Genomic DNA, 26,323 nt, shown 5'->3' with positions numbered 1-26,323 from the left:
GCTCATCTCAACCCCCGGCTTGACTCGTTTCGCAATCTCAACGGCATCGCCCACTCCCAAGCGCGCGCACTAACCCACCGCGCGGGAGCAGGATCGAGCTCGGACTCCGGGGTTCTCGAGTTTCAGGACACTCTCACTACTTTCAGCGAAATTACTACGCACTATCACCTGGGAAGGAGGACTTATCCTGCCCCTCACAGCAAACTGGCTAGACCTCTGGCGTCCACTTTACGCATGCTTCAGACTAAGTGCTATCCAAACCAGGCCCTTTTCCACACGATCACTCCAGAGGCTTTTAGCTCTACTTGCCCCGACTGTGGGGCTGTTACCAATCTCGCGCACAAGCTCTAGCGATGCCCCTCGTTACAGAGACCCAATCGCATCACAGAAGAAGAATGGAGCTGTGCCATCCAGAGCTCACGACTTTCACGTCAAACCTGGGCTGTCCAGAGAGCCCATGATGCGGCGGTTAGGCTCGGCCTACCAGTCCCCACGTGCGAGTGGCCCGCAGCTCTGTCTTAGGGCAAAGCTTCTCAGGACCTTGTAATTAAAGTTCTTTGTCTGTCTGTCTATATAAGAAGCACAAAGCTAGAAAAAAAGGCACATCCATGTTTAACAGAAAAAAAGGCTTTCAGTGGAACTAATTCCTCGTATTCTACTGAAAATTCGCAAATGGCTATAAGGCATGAAGAAGGTAACGTCTTCAAAGCAGACGATGCACTGCGGTAAGATAAAGATTTTATTGGGAATAACATCGGTACGAAAGAAAACGTAGTTCAGAGGTCAAACTGATCCACCATCAACAGAGAAGCCTGAGAGATCAAAACTTTGCGTAGAAAGCTTTGGTTGGAAAAATTAGAAGAAATGTTCTTAACACACGGCCGCAGCACACGACGAAATGCCATTGATGCTAACCAAAACGTCGGTCCGAAAGGCAAGCCACTACGGACTATGGTTGTAGAGCGAGTGATTAGAATGAAGAAAACTCCACAATTCAAGCAAGATCAACCTGCTCTACAAAGACAAAAGTGATAATGAAAACAGGAGCTCGTTCAGCCCAGTCACAGTAACGTCGGTGACGTACAGAATGGAAATGCAAGCCATAATATAAGAACCATCGAAGTGGGTGGACAAAATTGATGTACTGGGGCAACTACAGAATGGGTTAGGGTATTTTTTGTGCTAACGAAGTGCATATAGATTTCAGTAGCTCAGAATATACCTCTATATACGGTTAGCATTTCTAAATATTGATGAGTCTACTAAAAGGTAGGGAGGGAACTTCTATGAGATATTCTGAAGCACGAAGTCATAGATGACGATTTCGCGGAGCAGCTGAGTTAGGTATATGGAGGCAACCGTGTACAAAGTGTATGAAAAGGCCGAAAATGCAATGACGTGATAGAAATTCACTCAGGCTTCAAGCAAACTTGTGGTCTGTCTCTATTGGTTGTCACGCTTTATGCTAAGAGCATAGAAAGACGACTGGAAAACAGCGAGTTAGAAAGAAAACTGACGTAGCGAGTTAGGCTTTAATTTATTGGAATTACGCAATGGACAAATGGTACACCAGAAGGTCACCGTACTGATGTATACGGGCGACATATTGCTAGTAGCGGAGAATGCCAGAGCTTTACAGACATTTGTGGTTATGTGTGGCAACGCAGCGACAAATCTAGGCACAGCAAAATCGGTAATTATGATCTTTAGCGAAGAGGCGAGTAATTACATGGTTTTTATTCAACAGCAAATCACACCCATAGCCAAGCAATATAATTACCTCGGCGTACACATGAACGAAGGGAAGACTTACTCGAGTAGGCATCAAATTAATTGTAAAATATAAGGATGCGGAATGCAGAAATAATGAAACAGAGAGCACTTTTGAGGTCACAATAAATAGGTGGCGCGCGGAATCTGAAAAGGACTAATGATACCAGCACTAACGCTCGCAAATGCCACTCTGTGCTGAAAATTAGATCTCTTGTCGGGGTTGGAAGTTCACCTAACAGCGGTAGGCCAGTTGACTTTGGGAGCCAACGATAAAACAACAAATCAGGCCGTGCAACCTGACATGGGCATGGGTTCGGCTCCTTTTGAAGTCACAGGAGCGCATGACAAAATTGGTTTTGAAGTACTCAGAAACATGGATCAAATTGAATTGGTGGCTAAAGTGCACAAGTAACCGTTCCTGAAAAGCGTCGACACAGAATGGAGGAAGAGGTCGAGAAAGTGTAGACAGACAAGGAGTCGTCAGAAAGAAAGTGAAATAGAGACTGCGAATTGGGTGCAAACAAAGAAAAGAAAAAAACGTGCATATTTACATGAATGGCAAAGAAATTAGAAGTGAAAACTATTTGAGCTATTTGATGCTTGAGCTGGTTGTCTAAGCACAAGAGCCTAGCGGGGCGAATATTCGCGACATGATGAGGCATCTGTATGCTGCAGCATGAATCTCGCGAACACTCAGTACATTCTATTGTAAAGCAAAGTGGTTCCCCCAGTGCGATTTGTAGGTAATTTGCGTGTTCCAGAATAGCGTGAATCTGAAAAGGAAAGAAGCATCAACCGGTCAGCAGACCAGATAAGTAAAAGATGTTTGAGTATTGGTGGAAAAAAAGCAGGAAAGACCTTGACACGACCGCATCTCTTACAGGCATAGGTAGCGGCACAAGATAGGTAGAGGACTTTCAGTTTATTGATTGTTGGGCTTACATACTATATAAAGACAGGACATCCCAGGGTGAGAAACTGCCAGGGGGACATAAGAGTATTCGAGGGGCAAGAACAGGGCAAACAAAGGAAACCATCAAAAACACAATCAAAGAAAATATATATATATATATATATATATATATATATATATATATATATACATATGGTCATAACATAAGAAGACCAGGACGAATTTTTCTTCAACTATGAGGCTTTTCTTTCGAGGAACCCGTATGGGTTTCCTTTGTAACAATTGCTACGAACGGGTGGATGTCTGATTTTCCCTTTATTAATTACTTCTCTCCACCTTGCGGGTTTTCGCAAAACTACTACGTCAAACACTTACCTTTGCTTCGTGTGTTGTCGACAAACTCGACTTCGCCCTGCCATCTGCTAGCCGCCTGGTTAGCTCAGATAGTAGAGCGGTTGCCCCGGAAAGGCGGTGGTCCCGGGTTCGTGTCCCGGACCAGGACGAATTTTTCTTCAACTATGAGGCTTTTCTTTCGAGGAACCCATATGGGTTTCCTTTGTAGCAATTGCTACGAACGGGTGGATGTCTGATTTTCCCTTTATTAATTACTTCTCTCCACCTTGCGGGTTTTCGCAGAACTACTACGTCAAACACTTGCCTTTGCTTCGTGTGTTGTCGACAAATTCGACTTCGCCCTGCCATCTGCTAGCCGCCTGGTTAGCTCAGATGGTAGAGCGGCTGCCCCGGAAAGGCGGTGGTCCCGGGTTCGGGTCCCGGACCAGGACGAATTTTTCTTCAACTATGAGGCTTTTCTTTCGAGGAACCCGTATGGGTTTCCTTTGTAGCAATTGCTACGAACGGGTGGATGTCTGATTTTCCCTTTATTACCCAACAGAGTGGATGAGGAAACAGCGCCGTGGTAGTTCAATCGGTAGGGCATCGCACGCGAAATGCGAAGGTTGTGGGTTCGGTTCCCGCCTGCGGCAAGTTGTTTTTTCATCCGCTTTAATTTCCATTATTTTTAGTTTCGTTTTTTCATTTATTAAGCACAAGTAATTTCCCCTATGTTGTCCTCGGTGTCAGTGTATGTTGGCTTCTTATGAAACGACTAATAAAAATCGGGCCCCTTGGTTAACCCCCTTTCTACTCGTTTATTACATAACGAGGGTCTCGACTCTGGCTACATTGATGCCTTCAGGTAGCATATGTGGGTTTATTGACCAGTTGCCTTCACCCAAAAAGATCACGTTCTGGTGACGCCTGCGGCAAAAAGGACGTTCCACCTCCGCCGCCAAGGTCTGTGAGTGGTGGCGCTGGCTAACACTCCCAGGGTTCTACTAGGACACATAAATACCCAATAAAGTGTACGGGGAAACAGCGCCGCGGTAGCTCAATTGGTAGAGCATCGCACGCGAAATGCGAAGGCTGTGGCTTCGGTTCCCACCTGCGGCAAGTTGTTTTTTCATCCACATTAATTTCCATTAATTTATCGTTTGTTTATTTCATTTATTAAGCACAAGTAATTTCCCCTATGTTGTCCTCGGTGTCAGTGTTTGTTGGCTTCTGATGATATGACCAATAAAAATCGGGCCCCTCGTTAACCCCCTTTCCACTCGTTTATAAATATATATATATATATATATATACATATATATATATATATATATATATATACTCCTGCTCTTCGACTGGAGGAGTACGACTTCGTCATTTCATACAAGTCCGGGCGTCGCCACGCAAATGCGGACTGTCTCTCCCGCCTTCCTCTGACGACTACGGAGTGTGACGAAAGCAATTTTGATGACTGTTTTGCTCCCATTTCTTCTACATTCCCAGACTGGACGACTTTCAAAGCAGAGCAGGAAACTGATATTAGTTTGGAACCTCTATTTGTAGCCGCATCGCGTCCTGGAGCCACCGGTCGATTTTGTGTCCGCGACGGCCTGCTTTACAAGACCAATTATTCAGCTAAAGGCGCACGCTTCCTTCTGGTGGTGCCGCAGAGTCTGCGAACGGACATACTGAGAGCCATGCACGACGATGTGACCTCTGGCCATCTAGGATTCGTCAGAACTTTGAACCGGACACAGGAGCGTTTTTACTGGCCCAGAATGCGGGACACAGTCAAGCACTACGTCGCCAGTTGCGAACAATGTTAACGCTACAAGCGCCCTACGACCGCTCCGCCAGGTCTTCTCCAACCTCTGCCGCCGCCTCGCCTGCCATTTGAACAAGTGGGTATCGATCTTCTGGGCCCATTTCCCCGACCATCTAACGACAACCGATGGGTGATCGTATGTGTCGACCATCTGACTCGTTACGCGGAAACGGCGGCCGTACCATCTTCAACAGCTGCGTCCGTTGCGACGTTTTTGCTTCGATTCATTATTCTTCGACGTGGTCCCCCCCGTGTCATCATTAGCGATCGCGGTCGTCAGTTCGTTGCGGACGCGGTAGAAGAACTGCTTCGTCTCTGCAGTTCGCAGTTCCGTCATTCAACGCCTAATCACCCTCAGACAAATGGGCTTGTAGAACGTACGAACAGAACTCTAACATGCTGGCCATGTGCGTATCTTCCGATCACAAGGACTGGGATGACGTACTCCCCTTTATCACCTATGCTTATAATACTGCAAAGCATGAGACGACCGATTACAGTCCTTTTTATCTCCTTTACGCACGTTCACCGCTAAGCTGCATTGACACTATACTACCGTTTGACTTTCACAGCGAGTACTCTGCTGCCAAGACGCTTTGTCTTGCCGAAGAAGCCCGGCGTATCGCTCGCCTTCGTACTGTGGCATCGCAACACCGATCGAAAGAGCGCTATGACAGCCGACACCAGTCTGTCTCGTACGCTAAAGGAGACTTTGTGTGGTCGTGGACTGCGGAACGTAAACGTGGCTTATGCGAAAAGGTTTTACCCAAGTACACGGGCCCATTCGTCATTGTAGATCGCTTGAGTGACTTGACGTACGTGGTGGCACGCTTGACGTCCGCTGGTCGTCGGTCTAGCCGGACCCAGTTAGTACATGTTGCCCGTCTTAAGCGGTTTCACCCTACGCTTTCCGAGTGACTTGGACTTGCCCAGCGGGCTTCGTCTGGCAACCGGGGATTGCTACGGCATGAGCCGGGCGAGCAGAAGAGGAAGAAGACGTTAGCGTGTGCAGCCTCGGGACGCCATCTTGTCTTCACCATCCATCTCGGCCCTTAAATAAAGCCGGTTTAACATTAACCGTAACAGTGTTGTGGTGGAGGTGCGGGGTACTTCGACCACGACGACGGAGCTGCTGCAGCAAGTACCACGCCGGAGCCGACGCCTCGCTCGACTGCCCCCAACACCACTTGAGATCCCGATGTCCCACAGCGGTGGCCAACAGCCTTCTCTGGCAGCTCCAGTGCGAACAACCGGCGCCCGGATGCATCAGATGGAGCCCCGCCCTTTCTCAGGAAAATTCGGCGAGGACGTGGAGGAATGGCTCACCTACTACAAGCGTGTGAGCAAGTACAGCTGCTGGAACTCCACGAAGAACCATGAAGATATCTGCACAACGTGGGACAGCTTCGTTACTCACCTTACCGAGTGCTTCGGCGATTCCACCACGAAAAGGAAGCGGGCGGAGCAGACATTGCTTCAGCGCGCTCAAGTCCCAGGTGAGACCTGTACTACGTACATTGAGGCAATCCTGAAGCTTTGCACAACAGTCAATCCTCGAATGTCCGAAGAGGACAAGGTTGGACACCTTCTCAAAGGCATAGCCGAGGATGTGTACAATTATTTAATCGGAAAGGAGAGTCTAGCCTCGGTCGCCGACCTCATCAAGCATTGCCGCACATTTGAGGCCTTGAAGCTGCGCCGTATCACGCCTAAGTTCGGCAGGTTAGAAGATGTCACAACGGTGGCAAGCGTTGAAGACAATGACAACTACAGTTTTCAATTTGACCTTGCGGCAACTATAAGGCAAATTGTTCGCGAAGAACTTGAAAGACACACCAAAGGGGCGGATGTCGAACAGCTTGGCTGGGCTCCCAACCAACCTCAAGAACATGCATCTGCTGTGTCCGCATTGTCTGCCATGCCAGACGTTGCAGAGTGTCGAGTCGATCAGCTGCGACAGCACCGACGTACCTTTCCCTACGACGTGACGCACGATCAACGAACTCGTCGAGCTACCACCACGAATTGGAATTCGGAAGATCGCGTTTATTATTCGCGGCGTCCCAGGGTTGACCCCGAGGTTTACAACGTCGGTCGCGCATCGCCTGTGTGTTACAGCTGTGGCGCCTCAGGAAACATTGCTCGTTTTTGTCGCCGGCGCCGACAGACAAGATATGGCCCACCACCAACTTGGCCTAATTTTGAACGTGACAGTTATGACTACCGTTGGCCGACAGACCCTGATAGTGCAAACACCACAGGCGCTTCCCCGGAATACTTTCCGTCAATATAGTAGAAGGAGTGGCTCGCCAGCTTCAGACCGCAGCCTGACGCCCCCAACCAGTCGCCAACGCCGTTCACCGTCACCACGGCGACGTGCTGCGTCACCACCGCCGCCGGGAAGCTAGCCGGCGCTGCCGATGCAGGTAAGGTCGCCGGACAGTCTGCGTCTTTGCGAAATACTCCTCTGCCTATTATGATGGTGAAGAACAAAGTGCGTGTGTTAATTGATAGTACACCTGCAACAGCATTAGTGGATACTGGTGCTACCATTTCCGCCATGAGTGTGACTTTCAAAGAGAGGCTGGGTCGGAAAGTTATGTTCCCGTGGAATGGTGATGTGACGTTTTGTGGTGTCAGTGGAGAGTGCCTAGTTCCCCTTGGTATTTGTGTTGCAAGTGTTTTGTTCGGAGGAGAAGATCTTAAAACAGAATTTCTCGTACTACCGCGGTGCACTTATGATGTGATTCTCGGGATTGACTTTCTTCAGGATTGTGGTGCATCCGTTAACTGTGGCACAGGCGAAATTACATTGAATAGCGCGCTTCTCGCCACCCTTGCCGACACATCCTCACCAGTGAAAAACTATTGTGTTGCTTCGAAGGATTTGCTGCTACCGCCTTGGTCGCTGTCACGTATCCCTGTCAACTTCGCTGCTGCCGACCTTTAGTCGTTTGACGCGCAAGTCCAGCCACTTACGTTGAGCTGCTCAAAGAAAGATGTACTTGTACCACGCTCTGTCGTGAGAGTAGCGAATGGCGCCTCAAATTTGTGGGCTTTCAATTGTTCTTGCGTCCCTGCTATTCTTCCGCGTGATATGAAGCTCGCTGAATTTGACGAGATTACTTACAGCTCCATTACAGTTCTAAGCGAGGAGGAGCAGTCTCGTACTAGCGATTCTCACCAAAGCACTTCTGAAGAGCAGATCCTATGGATGACCAACAAGGCGCTGCCCTCACATGAGCGCCACGCTCTCGCACAAGTTTTGTGGGCACATCTTTCTGTATTCGATTTCACACAAGGCGACAAGCAGGCTTCACTCCCTCGTTCTCGTGCTCGCCACAGAATTGACACCGGATCTGCGCACCCCATTCGGCAAAAGCCTTACCGCGTTTCTTCAACAGAGAGGACAGTTATTGCTGAACAGGTGAAAGACATGCTGCGGAAAAGTGTTGTTCAAGAGTCCTCTAGTCCATGGGCAGCACCAGTAATCTTAGTAAAGAAGAAGGATGGATCGTGGCGGTTTTGCGTTGATTACAGGAAACTGAATGCAGTCACGAAAAAGGATGTGTATCCACGTCCTAGAATTGATGATGTCATCGATTGTTTACATTCCGCTGCCTACTTTTTATCACTGGATTTGCGATCAGGGTATTGGCAGATACCCATGCACCCAGACGATAAGGAGAAAAACGGCCTTCGTGACAGACAAGATGGCGTCCCGAGGCTGCACACGCTAACGCCTTCTTCCTCTTCTGCTCGCCCGGCTCATGCCGTAGCAATATATATATATATATATATATACCCCAGCATACCAGACGAAAGAAAGCTGTGGTATCTCTTGCGGCAATGAAAGAGCAACTTTTTGCCAGCCTTGTGAAAAATTCACCAACAGTGGCGCAGTTCAGAAAAGAGGCTACAGCGATTTAACGGGCCCTACGGCAACGATACTGCGATCATGACATGAGCAACTCGGCGGAGAGCACCTCCGTACTGGCTACGAGTAATGACAGGCCTCTGCGTGAAGTTGTCCGAGAGGTGGTTCGAGAAGAGCTTCGGCAGCTCGGATTTGTTGTTGCGCCTATGGAACCGACGCCAGCGTTATCTTTTGTTGCTGATGTGGTCCGGAAAGAAGTCCGGCAAGCTCTTTCAGCGCCAGACTGTGGGAACGTTCCGCGGCGCCTCACTTATGCGGAGGCTGTTCGCCGTCCAATCAACGCAACTTCAACGCCGTGGACACCCGTAACTACAACACCACCTACGCCACAAACAGAGCCAATATCGTCACCCTTGTGGACTCTACGGAGCCCGCCGATCATGCCAGCACAAACAATCCCGTATTTTCGGCATGCGCACTCCACTCCTTGGCTCCATGGAGAGTTACCGCCTAACTATCAGCGTCGGAAAACCGATTTGTGTGCGCCGTCGACTGTCGACCAGCGTGCTACCATTGTGCCGAAGCTGGACATGTCTATCGAGTTTGCCACAAACGGAACAACTATCGGGCAGCTCAATATCCAAGTTTTCCTGGCAGCTATGCCTATTCTCCGTATGACGGTCGACGCGCTTACAACGACCTTCCTGTGAACTGTCAGCCACAAAATACGACGACGTCCCGACAGCCTTCTCCTTCTCCATCTTCTGCGCGCTACAATTCGCCGAGTCGTCGCAGTATTGCCGACGTCACTAGGGGCAGTCCCTAGCCCTCGACGGAGAAACTAGCAGGAGCGACCTCCGGGGGTGAGGTTGCCAGTACTCGAACTTCTGCACATCCCCCGTTATCGACGAACGACGACGTGAAGACTACGATGACGAAAATATGCCCAGTAAAACGACGAATCCGACGAATACGATGACTACGACGGATATAAATACGAAAGACGTAACTGACGTCGTCAGCGCCCAGCTCATCGTTCGCATTGACGGCCACCAAGTAGCCGCTCTGGTTGACACTGGCTCCTATTTTTCAATCATAAGCTTACAGGTCGCCGACAAACTAAGGAAGGTGAAGACACCGTGGCACGGGCCGAACATAAGAACCGCCGGAGGTCAGTTGAGGACACCTGTCGGGAAATGCACGGCCCCACCCTTAATCGCCGGTTGAACCTTCGTCGCCACCCTCGTCATCCTTACTGAGTGTTGTAAATAACTTATACTGGGCATGGATTTCCTACGTGAGTACGGCGCCGTGATTTAACATCCGTGACAGAAGCGTCGCATTTGCCACGAGCTCGGATAATGTCACCCATGAGAACCAACAACCTCACTTAGGTATTGCCGCGGACGACGTCATACTTTTGCCGCGGAGTTGCTCTCTCCTACAGGTGCACTGTGACAGCGTGCAGAATGGGACTGTAGTAGCTGAACACATCAGTGCGCGAGCACTGAATTTTGGTGTCTCCATTTCCAGAGCACTTATCAATGTAATCGAAGGAAGCGCCGTACTCTTGCAGACGAATTTTAGCAAGGAGCGTCGACACATCGTTAGAGGCAATGATGTCGCCTATTTCGACGAAATGACACAAATACAAGACTGCCACTTAGCGCAGGACGCAGCCTCTACAATCCACACAGCTGCGCCTATTATAGACGTTAATCTGACGTTAACGGCCGTTGAGCGCAACCATCCTCTTGAGCTCATCGTTCAGTACCAGGGCTGTTTCTCATCTGCGTCAAGAGTTGGTCAAACGCCGTTTACCAAACCCGCATCATTACTGATGTTGACGCCAGACCCATCCGACAAAACCCTTATCGTGTGGCCCCGAAAGAATGCGAAGCAATATAAAAAAAACGGCCGTGGCTTAGCTTGGTTAAGCCTGGTGATTGCGAAGCAATAGTGTGTCAATCTCGGATCAGCTGGTAGTATGGCTGGTGGTAGTCTTGGGTTATGCTAGTGTTACGGCTTACAGTGAATCATCTAAGCACCAGCACGTCCAGGTGCATCTAGGACTTGAGCACGCCGTTGGCGAACGCCTGTATCGAGCTGAAGGACGAGAGGTCCAAGCACGACGAGAGGTCCAAGCTCGACACCCGCCGAACGTTGGCGGCTGCGAGGAGGCCGCTGCTGATGTCGTGACACGCGAGGATGACTCGGGCGCCGCGCCGCGCCCCTGGTGAGAGCAGCGGGAGTTAGGCCGCCGTTGGTGGCTACCGCCTCGCCTCGCGACGGCGTGAGATGGGGCCCCGTTTTTACACAGCTGGTGTGACGTAACTCTAGGTCACGTGGTGTGACGTCACGCAGCGAGGTCACGCTAAAGGTCAATGGTGCCTACCACCGCCTCGCCACGGAACGGGCTGAAGTGCGACCTAAAGTAGTATTGCTTCGCAATAAAACAAGTGAAGACGATGCTAGAAGATGGCGTTATACGAATATATAATAATCCTTGGGCATCACCTGTAGTTTTAGTGAAAAAGGAGGACGGTAGCCTGCGCTTCTGCATCGACTATCGGAAGCTCAATCATTTCGCAAAGAAGGACGTTTATCCACTGCCACGTATTGATGATTCCTTGGATAGGTTGCGAAACGCGTGCTACTTTTCGTCAGTGGACTTGCAAAGCTGTTATTGGCAGATCGAAGTGGATCAGAGAGACCGTGAGAAAACAGCCTTTTGACGCCTGACGGACTTCATGAATTTCAGGTGCTTCCTTTCGGTTTGTGTTCGGCACCAGCAATATTTCAGCGTCTAATGGGCACTGTGCTCTCCAGGCTCAAATGGCAAGTGTACTTGCATGACGTGATTGTCTTTTCCGCAACGTTCGACGAATACTTACGACGGCTGAAAACTCTTTTTGAAGCGATACGCTCTGCCGGCCTCACTTTGAAGCCGGAGAGGTGCCATTTTGGTTATCACGAGCTCCAGTTCCTTGGTCATGTCGTCAGTAGCGACGGTAGCGACGGAGTCCGACCTGATCCGGATAAAAGTGCCACCTTCGCTAATTTCCCGATTCCATCAGACAAAAAGGCCGTGCGACGTTTTCTGGGACTCTGTGCATATTACCGGCGATTTAGTGCGAATTTCTTGCAATCGCATGGCCGTTAACACAGCTCACACGAGAAGATATGCCTTTAACTTGGGAGGAAGGCCAGCAGCGGGCATTTCACGAGCTCCGGTAACGCATGCAAACGCCTCCCGTATTAGCAGACTTCAACGAGGAAGCCCCGACGATATTGCAAACAGACGCTAGCAATGTCGGTCTAGGGGCGGTGCTAGTATAATGGCAGGGCGACAGCGAAAAAGTGATTGCTTACGCCAGTAGGACACTATACCGAGCCGAGGCTAACTACTCCACCACTGAAAAGGAATGCCTCGCAATGGTATGGGAAGTTTTAAAATTTCGTCCGTATTTGTATGGTCAGTCTTTCACTGTCGTTAGCGATCACCATTCCCTCTGCTGGCTCATTAATTTGAAAGATCGTTCCCCCGACTTGCACGCTGGAGTCCTCGACTTCAAGAGTTCGGCTTTATTGTTACAAACAGTCGGGAAAACGGCACGCAGACGCCGACTGTCTTTCTCGGTCTCCTGTTGAGCAGGCAGCACAAGACGATGACGACGCGGTCTTCCTGGGACTCGTGGATACTGCCGATCTTTCACGCCAGCAATGAGATGACGCTGAATTGCTGCCGCTTATTGATTACCTGGAACGACGAACCAACAGTGTGCCGAGGTTCTTTGCAAGAGGGCTGGCATTGTACTGCTTTAGTTGCAACGTCTTCTACAAGTAGAACTTTTCGCCTAAAGGCAGCAGCTACTTACTCGTTGTTCCATCATCGTTTCGACGTGGAATCTTACACGCCTGCCACAACGAGCCGACTGCTGGGCATTTGGGCTAGAGTCGCACATTGGCACGGATTCAGCAGAACTACTACTGGCCGAGACTTACTGCGGTCGTTAAACGTTACGGTCGGACATGTCTGGATTGTCTACTACTGGCAATAGGTGGATAATCGTCGCCACAGATTATCTCACTAGATATGCCGAGACAGGTGCTCCGCAACGGGCAACAGCCGATGAAGCGGCGCGATTTTTTCTGGAATCCGTCGTTTTAAGGCATGGTGCTCCCGCAGTAGTCGTCACGGACAGAGGTACTGCGTTCATGGCCAAGTTTTTAGATATCGTTCTACGTCTACGTCGTACCGCCCACCGGAAGACAACGGCGTATCACCCTTAAACCAACAAACTGACAGAACGACTCAATAGGACACTGGCTGATATGATAAGCATGTACGTAGATGTAGAGCATAGAACTGGGACGAGGTTTTACCTGATGTCACCTTCGCGTACGATACGGCTCGTCAAGAGACCACTCGCAAGACACCCTTCAGTCTCGTATACGGCCGTGAGGTTACAACAATAGACGCAATGCTCCCTCATAAATTTCACGACAACGAGACGGGTGCTGAAGACATAACACACGGAGCAGCTTGCGCATCTGCGAATCCACGAACAACAGGACTGTGACGCCAGACGCTACAAACTTCGGCACAGACCCATAACATACAACATCGGCGATAAAGTGTGGGTCTGAACACATATTCGACAGAGTGGGCTCTCTGAAAAGCTCCTGCGCAAATACTTCGTGCCCTGCATAGTTCTCCGACGCCTCAGTGACCTTGACTACGAAGTTGTTCCAGACAGCTCTCACTGTTCAAACCGCCGACGGCATCTACCCGAGGTCGTTCACGTGCTTCGTGTGAAGCGATACTATGAGGACTGACAAGACTGTGCAGTTCTTCACCGCTGCTTTCCAAGCCCCTATCATAGGGACGATGATCTTTTCTAAAGAGGGAGCAAATGACACAACTATATTTGGCACAACCATATTGCAGTGGGTATGCGCCAGTGGGGACGACGCTGAAGTAGAGTGGGCTTTTAGGTGAAGTGGGGAAATGAAGGAGACGTTGTTAGTTTTCTTGTACGACTCATAATGTGTATTTCTTGGTGGCCCTGCTCCGCATACTCATCGATCCCACGTAGCTAATATATATATATATATATATATATATATATACAAGCCATCCAAAATTTCTCAAAAACTCACTCTGTCTCCCCGCCGCACACATCATCCGCGGTTGCGCTCTCGACAGAACTGTAAGCTTAGTGTGGGTACTTGCTCACACGGGGAACTCTGTGAACGAAGGGGTCGATCGTTTAGTCCAAGGCCAAACTAACCGGGAGGCCGGACCCCTCGAACCCGGATGCGCTCGCAGAGGCCCCCAAATCCTATGCTGACATTACCAACTTCTGCAAGGACACGAGACGCGTGTACCCGCCTCCCCACCCCGTCCTCGACCGAGCGCAAGCCACCATGCTTCGCAGACTGCAGACCGATTCCATTCTCAGTCATTCTAGGCTTTATTTATTTACTGGAGGGGATAACGACCAAGTCTGTACTAAGTGCGACAATGGAATGTTCGCCACTCGGGCACATATTCTCTGGGGGTGTGAGGGTAACCCTCCCCCACAATCATTACTGTCAGCTCCCTGCGAGGAGGGTTGCAACCTGCTGCTGACAAGAGCAGACAAGAAAACGCAACTCGCACTCGTGTCGTGGGCCCAAGACGTCGTCCCCACCTGGGAGCTACATAAGCCTACCTGCCCTAACTTCCTACCCTACAGTGGCAAATAAAGTTGTTCCTCTCTCTGTCTCTCGCAGAACAACTGGTTCTTTCGCCCACTCTTACAGATGCTTGCTTACAAATGCTGGTCCATTGTCTGATATTACTACTTTGGTATTCTTAAACATCTCTCGGCTCAAAAGGGCAATCACACTATTTGCGTCTTCCATAGCGGGTCGTGCAGCCACTATTCTAGTGCACTGGTCTATTGCCACTAGGAAAGACTGTTTTTCTTACTCCTGAAGCCTTTTTCTTAAGCTCTGCAATATCCACCTGGATGACTTCAAATGGTATGTCAGAATGTCTAGGTAGGACCATCTCGTTTGTTCTGTGAAGCTCCCTTACTTTAGGGACTTGACATTGATGGCAAGAGTAGACGTACCGCTGAGCGGCGTCTTTCAAGTGTTTCCACCGGAAACCCTGAAGAATCTTGCGGTAAGTTCGCCAGCACCGGTCGCGCCTGCCAGAGTCCAGGGAGTCATGATAAAGTTCAAATATTTGAGGCACCATTGTTTCCGGGACTACAAACTTTCCATCGTGGAACTCCAGTTCTTCAGTTCCCTCCCACAGCAGAGTTGCACTGACAGTTTCCTGATCCGGGGTTACCGCTAGTCTGGAGAGTGCGTCTGCATCCTTTAGGTGTTCTCCAGGTCTGTGATGGATCAAGAACACAAACTTCTGGAGTTTACTCACCCACCGCGCAATTTTTTCTCTATGCTCTGCTAGTTTAAGGATACACGTTAAGGCTTGGTGATCGGTAAAGTACGTGAAGCTCCTGCCAACAAGGTAAGGTCTAAAATAGCGTAGGGCCATTAGGACTTCCAAAGCTTCTTTCTCCGTATTCGTGTAATTCAGTTGCGTTTTCTAGAATGTATACGAATAATATCCCACGACCTTTTGTTGCCGCCTCCGTGGAGCTTCTGAATCCCTCTGGTAATGCACTGCGCCTGTGTCGCAATGAGAAGCGTCGGGGTTCAGCTCGAAGGGCAACTTGAAGTCTTGAAGCGTCAGAATTGAGTCAGACGAAACGATGCTCACAAGGCTTTGATACATGGAATCACACTCTGCTGTCCACCGAAATGGCACATTCTTCTTGGTCGTTTCTGTGAGGCACTTTGGTTTCGTTGCCTAATCTCTAATGAAAGTCCGAAAATGCCCCAAAAAGCCGAGAAATACCCGCAAAGAGTGTAGGTCATACGGTTTCTGCATTTTTGAAATTAGTTCGACTGATTCCTGCTTTGTTGTCTTGGTTTGGTCATCAAATACTTTACCTAGAAACACCACTTTTCTTTGGAAAAACTCAATTGTCTTGTCATTAATCTTTACCTCCGCATCACTCACTGCTTGAATACTCTAGCAAGATGCTCTGTGTGCTCCTCCTCATTTTGAGAGTAAATTAGAATATCGTCGATGTACACGTTACAAAGCTTCCCAAAAAACGGTCGCAAGACGTTATTCATCATCTTCTGGATCCAAGTGGGTGAGTTCTTCCATCCAAACGGGAGACGATTATACTCATAGATGTCAGAAAGCGTTATGGAGGCAGAGTATTTCTTGTATTCTTCAGAAAGTGGAACTTGCCAAAATCCTTTAGATACGTCAATAGGCGAAAACACCCAGCAGCCACCTGTCTCGTCTATGACAGAGCCTCTTCGCGGCATAGGAAAGGGAAAAAGCTCTGTCTGCTTATTCATTTGCCTCTAATCCGTGCAGAGTCGGAGGGTTCCATCTTCCTTAGGTGCAATAGTGATGGGCGACGCGAATGTAGACGTGGATCGACGAATTATCTGTGCATCAAACATCTTTTGAAGCTCGTCCTTCAGCCACATTCTCTTCTCCCGTGACATATTATATGGCTTCTTTCTCACCACTGTAGTATCGCCTAATTTAAATGGTACCTCAAAATTTGTAGTTGCCTTGGGTTATCGCTTCAATCATAATAGCAATTCCTATTAATAGCCTCTTAACGTCTTCACCTGACGATGGCTGCCGCAGGCTCCTCGAATAAGTTGAAGAAACGCTGAGATTGGGCCGCTTTTTATCTGTAGCTACTTCTCCAGTCCAGTAGATGTTAAGGCAAAGTACAAGGATGGCTGGACGTGATAGGAGTAATTCATAGGGTAGTGCGTCGAGTACTAGCGCCTGGGTAGCAACACTGTTGCCGAGACAGGATATGGTTAAACATGTCCATTTATCATGAATATATCGCCTTGCGTCGTATCCATGTACTTCCACAGCCCGTCCCTGTTGTACTTCCTTAGTCTCAACAATACGGGCATTAATAATTGTGATGCTTGCTTCACTGTCAACTAACGCGCTCCTTTCCTTTCCATCAACAAAAATAGATATGTACAAGAGGTTTGCATGCGACAAATAAACAGCTTCTCTTGGTGTCTTCAGGCGGAGGCCGAAGCTCTCTTCATTTAGTTTTTTTGTTTTTTTGTCACAGCACCTGACTCTTCGTGTTGGCTTGAGCCTCATTGGTCAGTCAGAGAGTACACAGCAAAAGCGGGAGACTTCCAGCTTGCAAGCGGGCGTCTTTGATCAGCTCGTGTGGCAGTTGCGCACCTTGCAGCAGGCATCATGGGCTGCCACTGGGGTCCGGAGTTTTGTAGGAGACGTTTCGCATTCCCTGCAGAAGTTCAACCGTTTCGGGCCCTCTCGTCTGGACGTCCGGACTGAAACCACGAATGATAAGTGGAACCACAGACGTCTCGGGAAAGGCTGAGTCAGACAGCTGGAGTAGCCTCCTTTCCTCATAAAAATAGCTGAGTGCAGACCCAGACCTGTACATAAAAGCGATAGCTTTATCCCATAATAGTACCTTGTTCTCTCCAAAAGAGCCGAGAAAATCATCCTTCCACTCCGTTCATGGCTTGTTGCTGTGAGCATTGACACGGCATTTGTATCAAGTCTTGGCTATTCCTGATAGGAAGAGTCGGATATTTTTCAGTTTGTCTTCATCACTGTGCCAGTATTTCTCATCGCATGCATATTCATAAAATGTTAGCCAGGACTCGGGACTACTGGAATCTCCATCAAACATGTCTGGCTTCACGTATTCGAGACTCGGCCTGTTCATTCGTCTTTCAGTCACGTTTACAAGCAAACGCATTAATTCATTTTGCTGTCTGGTCTGTTGCTCTGGCACTTCAAGAAGCTTAGTGAGCAGGTTGACGCCACTGTAAGGCGAAGCAACGGTAGAGGCTTCGCGCAGTTTCGAATTGGAGTCAGCACAAACTTCTCATAATCTTGAAGCTTCATATTCAGCTTCACTTTTTTTTTCGCAACTAAATCATCGTAAGTCAGCTTCCTTCTAGCGCTTATATAGGAGACAAATGCGTCAGTGCTCATTGGCTCTGGAAGAGCTTGTTCCTCTTCATCTTGAGGCGTTGCAGCCAAGATTCGGATGCACACCCGTTGATTTGCTCCAATGATGAAGTCCACCCATATCTCGATTTGAATGTCCGCACAGAAAAAATGTGGCTGCGCCAATTTGTAATAATACATAGTAGTCCTGGGCTATGGTGTCAGCCATCTTCTTGATTCTGTCCCTTCGTCGTCTTCGTTAAGACACCCTGTAACTTCTTCACAACGTCCATGTACAACACACACACACACACACACACACACACACGCACATATATATATATATATATATATATATATATATATATATATATATATGCAAGGGAACACAGTATAATAACTACAGAACAATTAGACGTGCCATAAAACAACGCAATACAATAATATCACAATAAATACGCACAAACAGGAACGTCTATAATGTACAAGAACTACATTTTTCTAAACGCTACTAGCATGGAAAAACAGCACCTGTTTTACAAGATCGTGACATCTGCGACGTAACAATATGAAGCCTAACATTACAGCAATAAAGGTCATGTAAACAAAATGTAGGAATTGTGGAAATGTGTTTATGACAAATTAAAGGAAGGTTCAGCTAACAGTATTTTTTTCATGCGTTTAAAAAGTGCAACAAATGAGATGACTTAACATTACCAGGGATACGATTAAAAAACTGCAATACCATAGAACCGAAGTGCAAATAAGCCATAGTTGGATCTCATTTAAGATAAGAGAAGGTTATTGCACTCTGAAAACCTAGTATTATTTTTGTTGATGAGGTTATCAAAAAGGGAAGGGTTTCTAACGAATTTCACGATGAAAGAGACGAAATGTTTTCAAGCACATTTTACGATAGAACACCTGCTTAAGGGGCGAGAAGCGAAGATGTTGGAAGATCGGTAAAGAATGGCAGTGGAATGAGCTAAATGTCATTAATTTTATTGTATACTTTTGAAACCTTCAAATCATCTGAGATGAATTGGGTATATGTTACCCAATCCAAATAGTATGACAAATGACTATTAACATAAACCATATCATGAGAAGCCAACAAAGTCTGACACCAAGGACAGCATAGGGGAAATTACTTGCGCTTAAGAAATGAAAAAAAGAAACGATAAATTAATTGAAACCAACGTGGATGAAGAAACAAGTTGCCGCTGATTGGGAACTATTCCATAACCTTCGCATTTCGCGTGCGATGCTATACCAATTAAGCTACCGCGGCGCCATTTCTCCATCCACTTTATTGGGTATTTATCTTTCCTAGTAGAACCCTCGCAGTGCTCGCCAGCGCCACCACTCACAGACCTTGGCGGCGGATGTGGAACATCCTTTCTTCCGTAGGCGTAACGAGAACGTGATCTTTTTTGGGTGAAGGGAACCAGTAAATAAACCCACACATGTCACCTGAAGGCGTCAATGTTGCCGGATTCGAGAGCCTCGTTACGTAATAAACGAGAATAAAGGGGCCGGATTTTTATTAGTCATAACATGAGAAGCCAACAAACTATGACACCAATGACAACATAAGAGAACTTACTTGTGCTTAAGAAATTAAATAAAGGAATGATAAATTAATTGAAACCAAAGTGGATGAAGAAAAAAACTTGCCGCAGGTAGAGAACGATCCCATTGACAAATCCCAATAAAAAAAAAGGCATCAGGCAAGGAGATACGATCTCTCCAATGCTATTCACAACGTATTTACAGGAGCTGTTCAGAGACCTGCATTGGGATGAATTGGGGATAAGAGTTCATGGAGAATACCTTAGCAACTTGCGATTCGCTGATGATATTACCTTGCTTAGTAACTCAGGGGACCAATTGCAATTCATGCTCATTGACCTGGAGAGGCAAAGCTGAACGGTGGGTCTAAAAATCAGTCTGCAGAAAACTAAAGTAATGTTTAACAGTGTCGGAAGAGAACAGCAGCTTACGAAAGGTAACGAGGCACTGGAAGCGGTAAGGGAATACATCTACTTAGGGCAGATAGGGACCGCGGATCCGAATCATGAGACTGAAATAATCGAAATAATAAGAATGGGCTGGGGTGTGTTTGGCAGTCATTCTCAGATCATGAATAGCAGGTTGCCATTATCCCTCAAGAGAAAAGAGTATAACAGCTGTGTATTACCAGTACTCACGTACGGAGCAGAAACCTGGAGGCTTACGAAAAGGGATCTACTTAAATTGAGGACGAGGCAAGGGCTATAGAAAGAATAATGTTGGGTGTAACTTTAAGGGATAAGAAAAGAGTAGATTGGGTGAGGGAACAAACGAAATTTAATGACATCTTAGTTGAAAGCAACAAAAAGAAATGGGCATGGGCAGGACATGTAATGAGGAGGGAAGATGATCGTCATTAAGGGTTACGGACTGGATTCTAAGCGAAGGGAAGCGTAGCAGGGGGCGGCACAAAGTTAGGTGGGCGGATTACATTAAGAAGTTTGCAGGGACAACATGGCCACAATTTGTACATGACCGGGGTAGTTGGAGAAATACGGGAGAGGCCTTTACCCTGCAGTGGGCGTAACCAGACTGATGATGATGATGACGACGACGACGATTAAGGAGACAGTTACGGATGAATCAATCGCAATTTGTGGGTTATGAAATAGAATAAAGGTTGTTTTTAAAGGATTGTTTTAAATTTTATTATCTCTGCACCAAGAATAAACGTTGTTAGGATTGGTGTTAAGTGTCTTGTTAATTTCTGCTCTGAGTAAATGGTCGTGTCATCAGCATATAACAACCAGTTAAAAGTGGTAATACATTAGGTAGATCTTTCATAAATGATAAAAACAATGAACCTAGCATCGAGCCTTAAATAGCGCCACAATTAATTTAGTAGACGAAAACTAGCCATTAAGATACACTACCTGAGGCCTCATTGATTACATAACGAGGGTCTCGAATCCGGCGACATTGATGCCTTCAGGTAGCATATGTCGGTTTATTGACCAGTTGCCATCACACAAAAATATGACGTTATCGTGAAGCCTGCGGCAAATATTACGTTCCTCGTCCGTCGCAAAGGTCTGTGAGTGGTGGCGCTGGCTAACATTCCCAGGCTTCTACTAGGACACATAAATACCCAAGAAAGTGGGCGACAAAACGGCGCCGCGGTAGCTCAATTGGTAGAGCATCGCACGCGAAATGCGAAGGTTGTGGGTTCGGTTCCCACCTGCGGCAAGTTGTTTTTTTCATCCACTTTAACTTACAAAAATTTGTCGTTTCTTTATTTTCATTTACTAAGCACAAGTAATTTCCCCTATGTTATCCTTGGTGGCAGTGTTTCTTGGCTTCTCATGATGTGACTACCCGAGGCCTGTTAGACAAGCAGCTACGAATAAGATTTAAAGGTGTGCCAGTAATACCTAAAGACTTCAGCTTATACAGAAGAGCAGAATAATCTAAGTCGTCGAATGCTTTTGTGAGATTGATGAATATGGATCCTGCAACAAACCCTATGTCAATAAATCGTTTCATGTTATTTGTGAAGTTAATTAATGCCAATTCCGTCGAGTAACCACGCCTAAAACAAAGCTGGAATGGAGGAAAAAAGTTACTCATATAGATAGGGAATTTTACGACTGTAAATAACCTTTTTCAGTGGCCTTACTAAAAAACGGCAGAATGCAAACTGGGAGGTAGCTATTAATGTTAGAACGAGAACCATTTTTCAACACAGGGGTTACATTACCACGTTTCATCAAATAAGAAAATATACCTGTTCTAAAATTCTTTTCACGATATCTGCAAGAACGAATCACATCTCTGCGGCAACCAGTTTTACTCTAGAAGTCTGGATAGATTCTAGGCGAGGTTGAGTAGGTTTAAGAAAATTAATTACTCTTCAAACTTCTTCTGAAGAAACCGGAAGAAGGAAAAAGACTGATGGTGGCGAGGGAGATGGCGCAGAAAACTAGGCGATAGCGTATTATGGCAAGCGGCAAAATAATCATTAAAAGTATTTCATATGTCTGCCTCGGTGCATTTCACACTTCTGTAAGCTATCTTAAATGCCCGTGTCAGATTTAGTAATATTGAAAATTGATTTAATAAGCTCCCAATAACTCCTGGTATTCGTTCCGTTCTGAATTATCCATCCTTCATAATATCTCGGTTTTGCACGTTTGATGATTCCTGAAAGGGTATTGCTATAATTCCTAAATCAAGTTCGCAAAGCTGTGTTGAAAGGCTGCGATTTCAGGTGTTTGCGAAGATTATTCTTTCTTATTAAAGAGCGCAGCAGCGTAGCTGTAATACATGAATTTCGTTGAGACGTGAACCCATGCAGACACATCGTTGTGCAGAAAATGTTATAATGTGAAACTTTTGATAAAATATCCAATGTGCCCTCTGCGAACCGTTCTTATGAAAAACGTTGTTTCAACAAGTACCTTGTACATTCTGCATTTAATAAACTTTCAGTGAACGAACATTTTGTTCATGGGTGAGACTGCGTACGTTTTGCGACACCCAGAAAGAAGAGCAGAGGGTAGTGGTCAGTAATGGAATAATCTGTTACTCCAGTGGCATAATGAGAAGATGATGAGGAAAATATTGTCACGTGCTACACAAGGCCTTCATGACTAGAAGTACTGCTCCGGCAGGGACGAGCGCTAGCCGAGAAGATGGGGCAGCCCAAAAGCTTTTGCTTTCCTTGCCTGAATGCTGGCTCGCACTCACCGCACCTGGTGACCTCGTGGCACCTTCCCCCTCTAAAAAAAGGCGGGCATCGTCCCGATGCTCGCGCAAGTGGACGTAGGTAAAGAGAAAATATGCCAGGGGGTAGAGAAAGTAAATTAGAAAGCTGAGACGTCGCACTATCGAGTGAAATAAGGCTTGATTCGTACAACTTGGACAAGCTCCGAGCGAACGCGTTCGACGTTGGGGTTATAATGAACTATCCGGGAAAACCTCGTAGTTAGGTCACTAACGCGATGCAGCACTTCGTAGGGTTTAAAGTAGCGACTGAGCAGATTCTCGACAACCCTTGGCGGCGAACCGGCGTCCACATCCAAACTTGATCGCCGGCGTGGTGAACTTGGCGATTGCGAAGATTGTAGCAGCGCGCATCTGCACTCTGCTGCTGCATGATGTCTAGGCGTGCCAATTGGTGAGCTTCTTCGGCGTATAGCGTGAGTTGCGCAGCGCGAAGGGTGAGCGACGCGCCGTAATCATGTGGAATCGTACATCCGCGTACATGGCTAACATGTCGGCTATAGTTTTGTTTGAGCGTTCAGTCAACTCGTTGGTCTTCGGATGATATGCAATAGACTTGCGATGACTTGCGCAGCTTAGCTTGAATACGTGATTAGGCAGCTGGGCTGTGAAAGCTGTGCCTCTGTCAGGGATCAGGCATGACGGGGTACCATGTCGAAGAACGATCTGGTCTGTATAAAAACTGGGCAAAATCGGCTGCCTTGGCGCGTTGTAGAGCCCTTGTCTCGGCGTATCTCGTTAAGTGTCTGTGGCTACTGCGATTGACTTGTTGCCGGCGGGTGACAACGTAAAAGGCCCGAGCAACTCCATTCTCATTTGACCGAATTATGCCCTAGGTGGTGTGGTCCGTTGCATCAGCCCAGCGGACTTCAGTGGCCAGAGATTTGCGGCGTTGTCATACTCCACAACTTCTTATGTAGCGCTTTACAGATGCAGAAAGCTTGGGCCAGTGTTACGCCTGTCGAACTCTGGCGAATGTACGTGAAGAACCTAAGTGACCAGAGGTGCGCTCGTCTTGGCAGGCAAGAAGAATGGCATCGCGGCATGTCGGTAGGTACGACGAGAAGGTCGGTTTTACTGTGCTGTTCGAGTTTTTTTTTTTATATCTATATATAAAAGGCACCACTTCGGAGGCAGAAGGACAAGAGACAGCGCGAAAAGCGTCGTGGTATGGGAGAGTTGCGTTTTTTGAGATTTTCGATGATTGCGCGGATTTCGGCATCTTCGCGCTGCCGTGCAATTAGGTGTTTGCGGTCAGCGCCCCAAGAAGTTTGCTGTCATCTTCAGCGTCCGGATCACGAACTTCGATTACTGCATGCGACAACGAATCAGCATCTTCGTGCCTGCGAGCTTATTTGCATACGATGATAAGATCGGATTCTTGCAGGCGAATTCTCCATCGTGCGAGTCACCGAGGGTCAACCAGAGTCTATCTTGGTCAACCACCACAATTAATGATGGTCTGTCACTGCTCTAAAGAGGCGACCACAGAGGTAAGGCCGAAACTCATGGTCCATGGCCTCACTGTACAGCGAGGCACTCTTTCTCCGATGCGGAGTAGTTTACCCCTGCACGTGAAGGAGTACGGCTGGCGTAAGCAATCTCGCGCTGTGTGCCCTCTTGATGTTGGACCAGGATGGCGCCAATACCCACGCTGCTTGCGTCAGTATGAAGTTCAATATCAGCGTTCTCTTCAATCTGAGCAAAAACTGGTAGTGCCTGCAAACAGTCCCGTAGCTCTGTAAAAGGCGTGTCCTGCTCTTCGTTCAAAACAAATGGTATATATTTTTTCTGAGACGAGTAAGAAGTTCTGCAATCCAAGAAAAATTGGCAATGAAGCGGTTATCGTACACGCAGAGCCTCAGAAAGCGACAGACTGCTTTCTTGTGACGGGGAACAGGAAACTAGGCTGCGGCAGCGGTCTTGTCAGGGTCAGGCCGGCCGCCATCCGCGCTCACAGCATGGCCGAGCACCTGTATATGTTTATAATCTTTATAACTTTTGGAATCTTTATAACCAAAGTGTCATTTTTCTGGCTTCAGAGTGAGCTTAGCCGCGCGGAGCGCTTCCGTCACAATCTTCAGATGATGCAGTTGTTCGTCAACAGTCATCGAAAATACGACGACGTCATCCAGATAAACCATGCAAGTATGCCACTTCAGACAGGTGAAAACAGTATCCATCATTCAATGGAATGTCGCAGGCGCAGAGCGCAGGCCGGAGGGGAGCACTTTCAATATATACAGGCCATCCGGTGTAACAAAGGCAGTTTTTCCGCGATGCCGTGGATAAATTTCAGTCTGCCAGTACCCGCTTTTCAAATCCATAGATGAAAAATACTTGACCCATCGCAGTCGGTCAAGAGATTCATCGATGCGGAGCAGGGAATAGGCATCTCTTTTCGTTACGCTGTTTAGCCTCCTGTAGTCAACGCAGAAACGTAGCGTTCCGTTCCACGCAGTCAACGTAGAAACGTAGCGTTCCGGGCCGGCAGCAACTCGGACGCTGCGGCCCGTGGCAAGAAGCTCGAAAGAGATGAGTGAAGGAATGCTGTGTACTACCTACAGAATTTTCAGACAGCCGTTGTATCTGTGCCTTTAACTGCTCAAAATATTGTAGCTGTTTGATCAATGCTGCCTTCTCTCCCTCGTACTTTTGCTCACGCTCACGCTTACGTTCTTGATGCTCACGTCAGGTTCAGCCAATCGGCGAGCCCGCTCAGGTGACGCCATTTTCGGCCAATGGTAGGCGCCCGTGCGATTGTCACACCCGGCGCCGAGGGTCGCTCCTTGGGCCCCAATTGTCCGAGGGCTTACGTCTCTTAGCGGTATTGCCATCCTGACTTGCAAGCGCCGTCTCAATAGGCGGATGGGGGCGACGTTTCAGTGCTGCAAAGCAGCTTTTCTCGGTACCCACGTTACCTGGAACCGTGCCAGGCTCCCGCTACACTTTTTGGAAGAGTCAAGCAGTGAATAGCTCCACCTGCGGCACACGAGGTGGGGGACGCCAACTCGTTTGTACGTGCCGCGCCTCGGGAACGGGGTAGATGTGCTTCTGCGCTCCTTAATTAGCTGTGGCGCGATTCGATGTGGTCTGGTGAACTCGAAGGAGGCCGAGGAAAAGGTCCCGTATCTAACAATACCCACAGCGTGCGGTATCGACATTCTTTATCTTTTTCTTTTTATGCTACCGTCCTGCTTCAAACGGGATGCTAAGGAATCTTCATCACCATCAAATTACGTTCTTTCAATAGTCTTGAACTAGAAATTTCGCGGTCGCGTAGTTTAGTCGTTTTCATCCTTCGTGTGTTTTATGAGCAACCAAGAGTATCAATATGCATGAGTACCAACTCGTCCAGCTTTCACTTCTGCTGCTCTCGGGAATTTCCATATGAAGAGGAGAAGGCATGTAATAAGCACACGTTCATTAACGTGCTTTTGTTATGCGTGACCGCCCTCACTAAACTACGTGTGCGCATGGTTTAGATACCTGATCTCGATTTACAGAGCAAGCTGGGCGAGTTTGTCACTGAACATGTTCCTAGTGGATAGCAGCGCAATCCGGACGAAAGAAAAAGAAGGTATACGATAGGAGTGCAGTATGGTCCACTTCCTTCGACCGCGTAGCGCTGTCCACCACTGAAAACACGTTCAGCTGGGCTCCTTCTCTGCCTACTCAATTGAAGTTGTCCAAACGCATATGCCGAACTGCACGGTAGGTTACGCTACTTTAATAATTTATTCAGTTGTTGGCAGCTTA

Source organism: Dermacentor andersoni, chromosome 8 (assembly GCF_023375885.2).
Source record: "Dermacentor andersoni chromosome 8, qqDerAnde1_hic_scaffold, whole genome shotgun sequence".
Taxonomy (NCBI): Eukaryota; Metazoa; Arthropoda; class Arachnida; order Ixodida; family Ixodidae; genus Dermacentor; species Dermacentor andersoni.
This window is presented reverse-complemented; position numbering follows the sequence as displayed.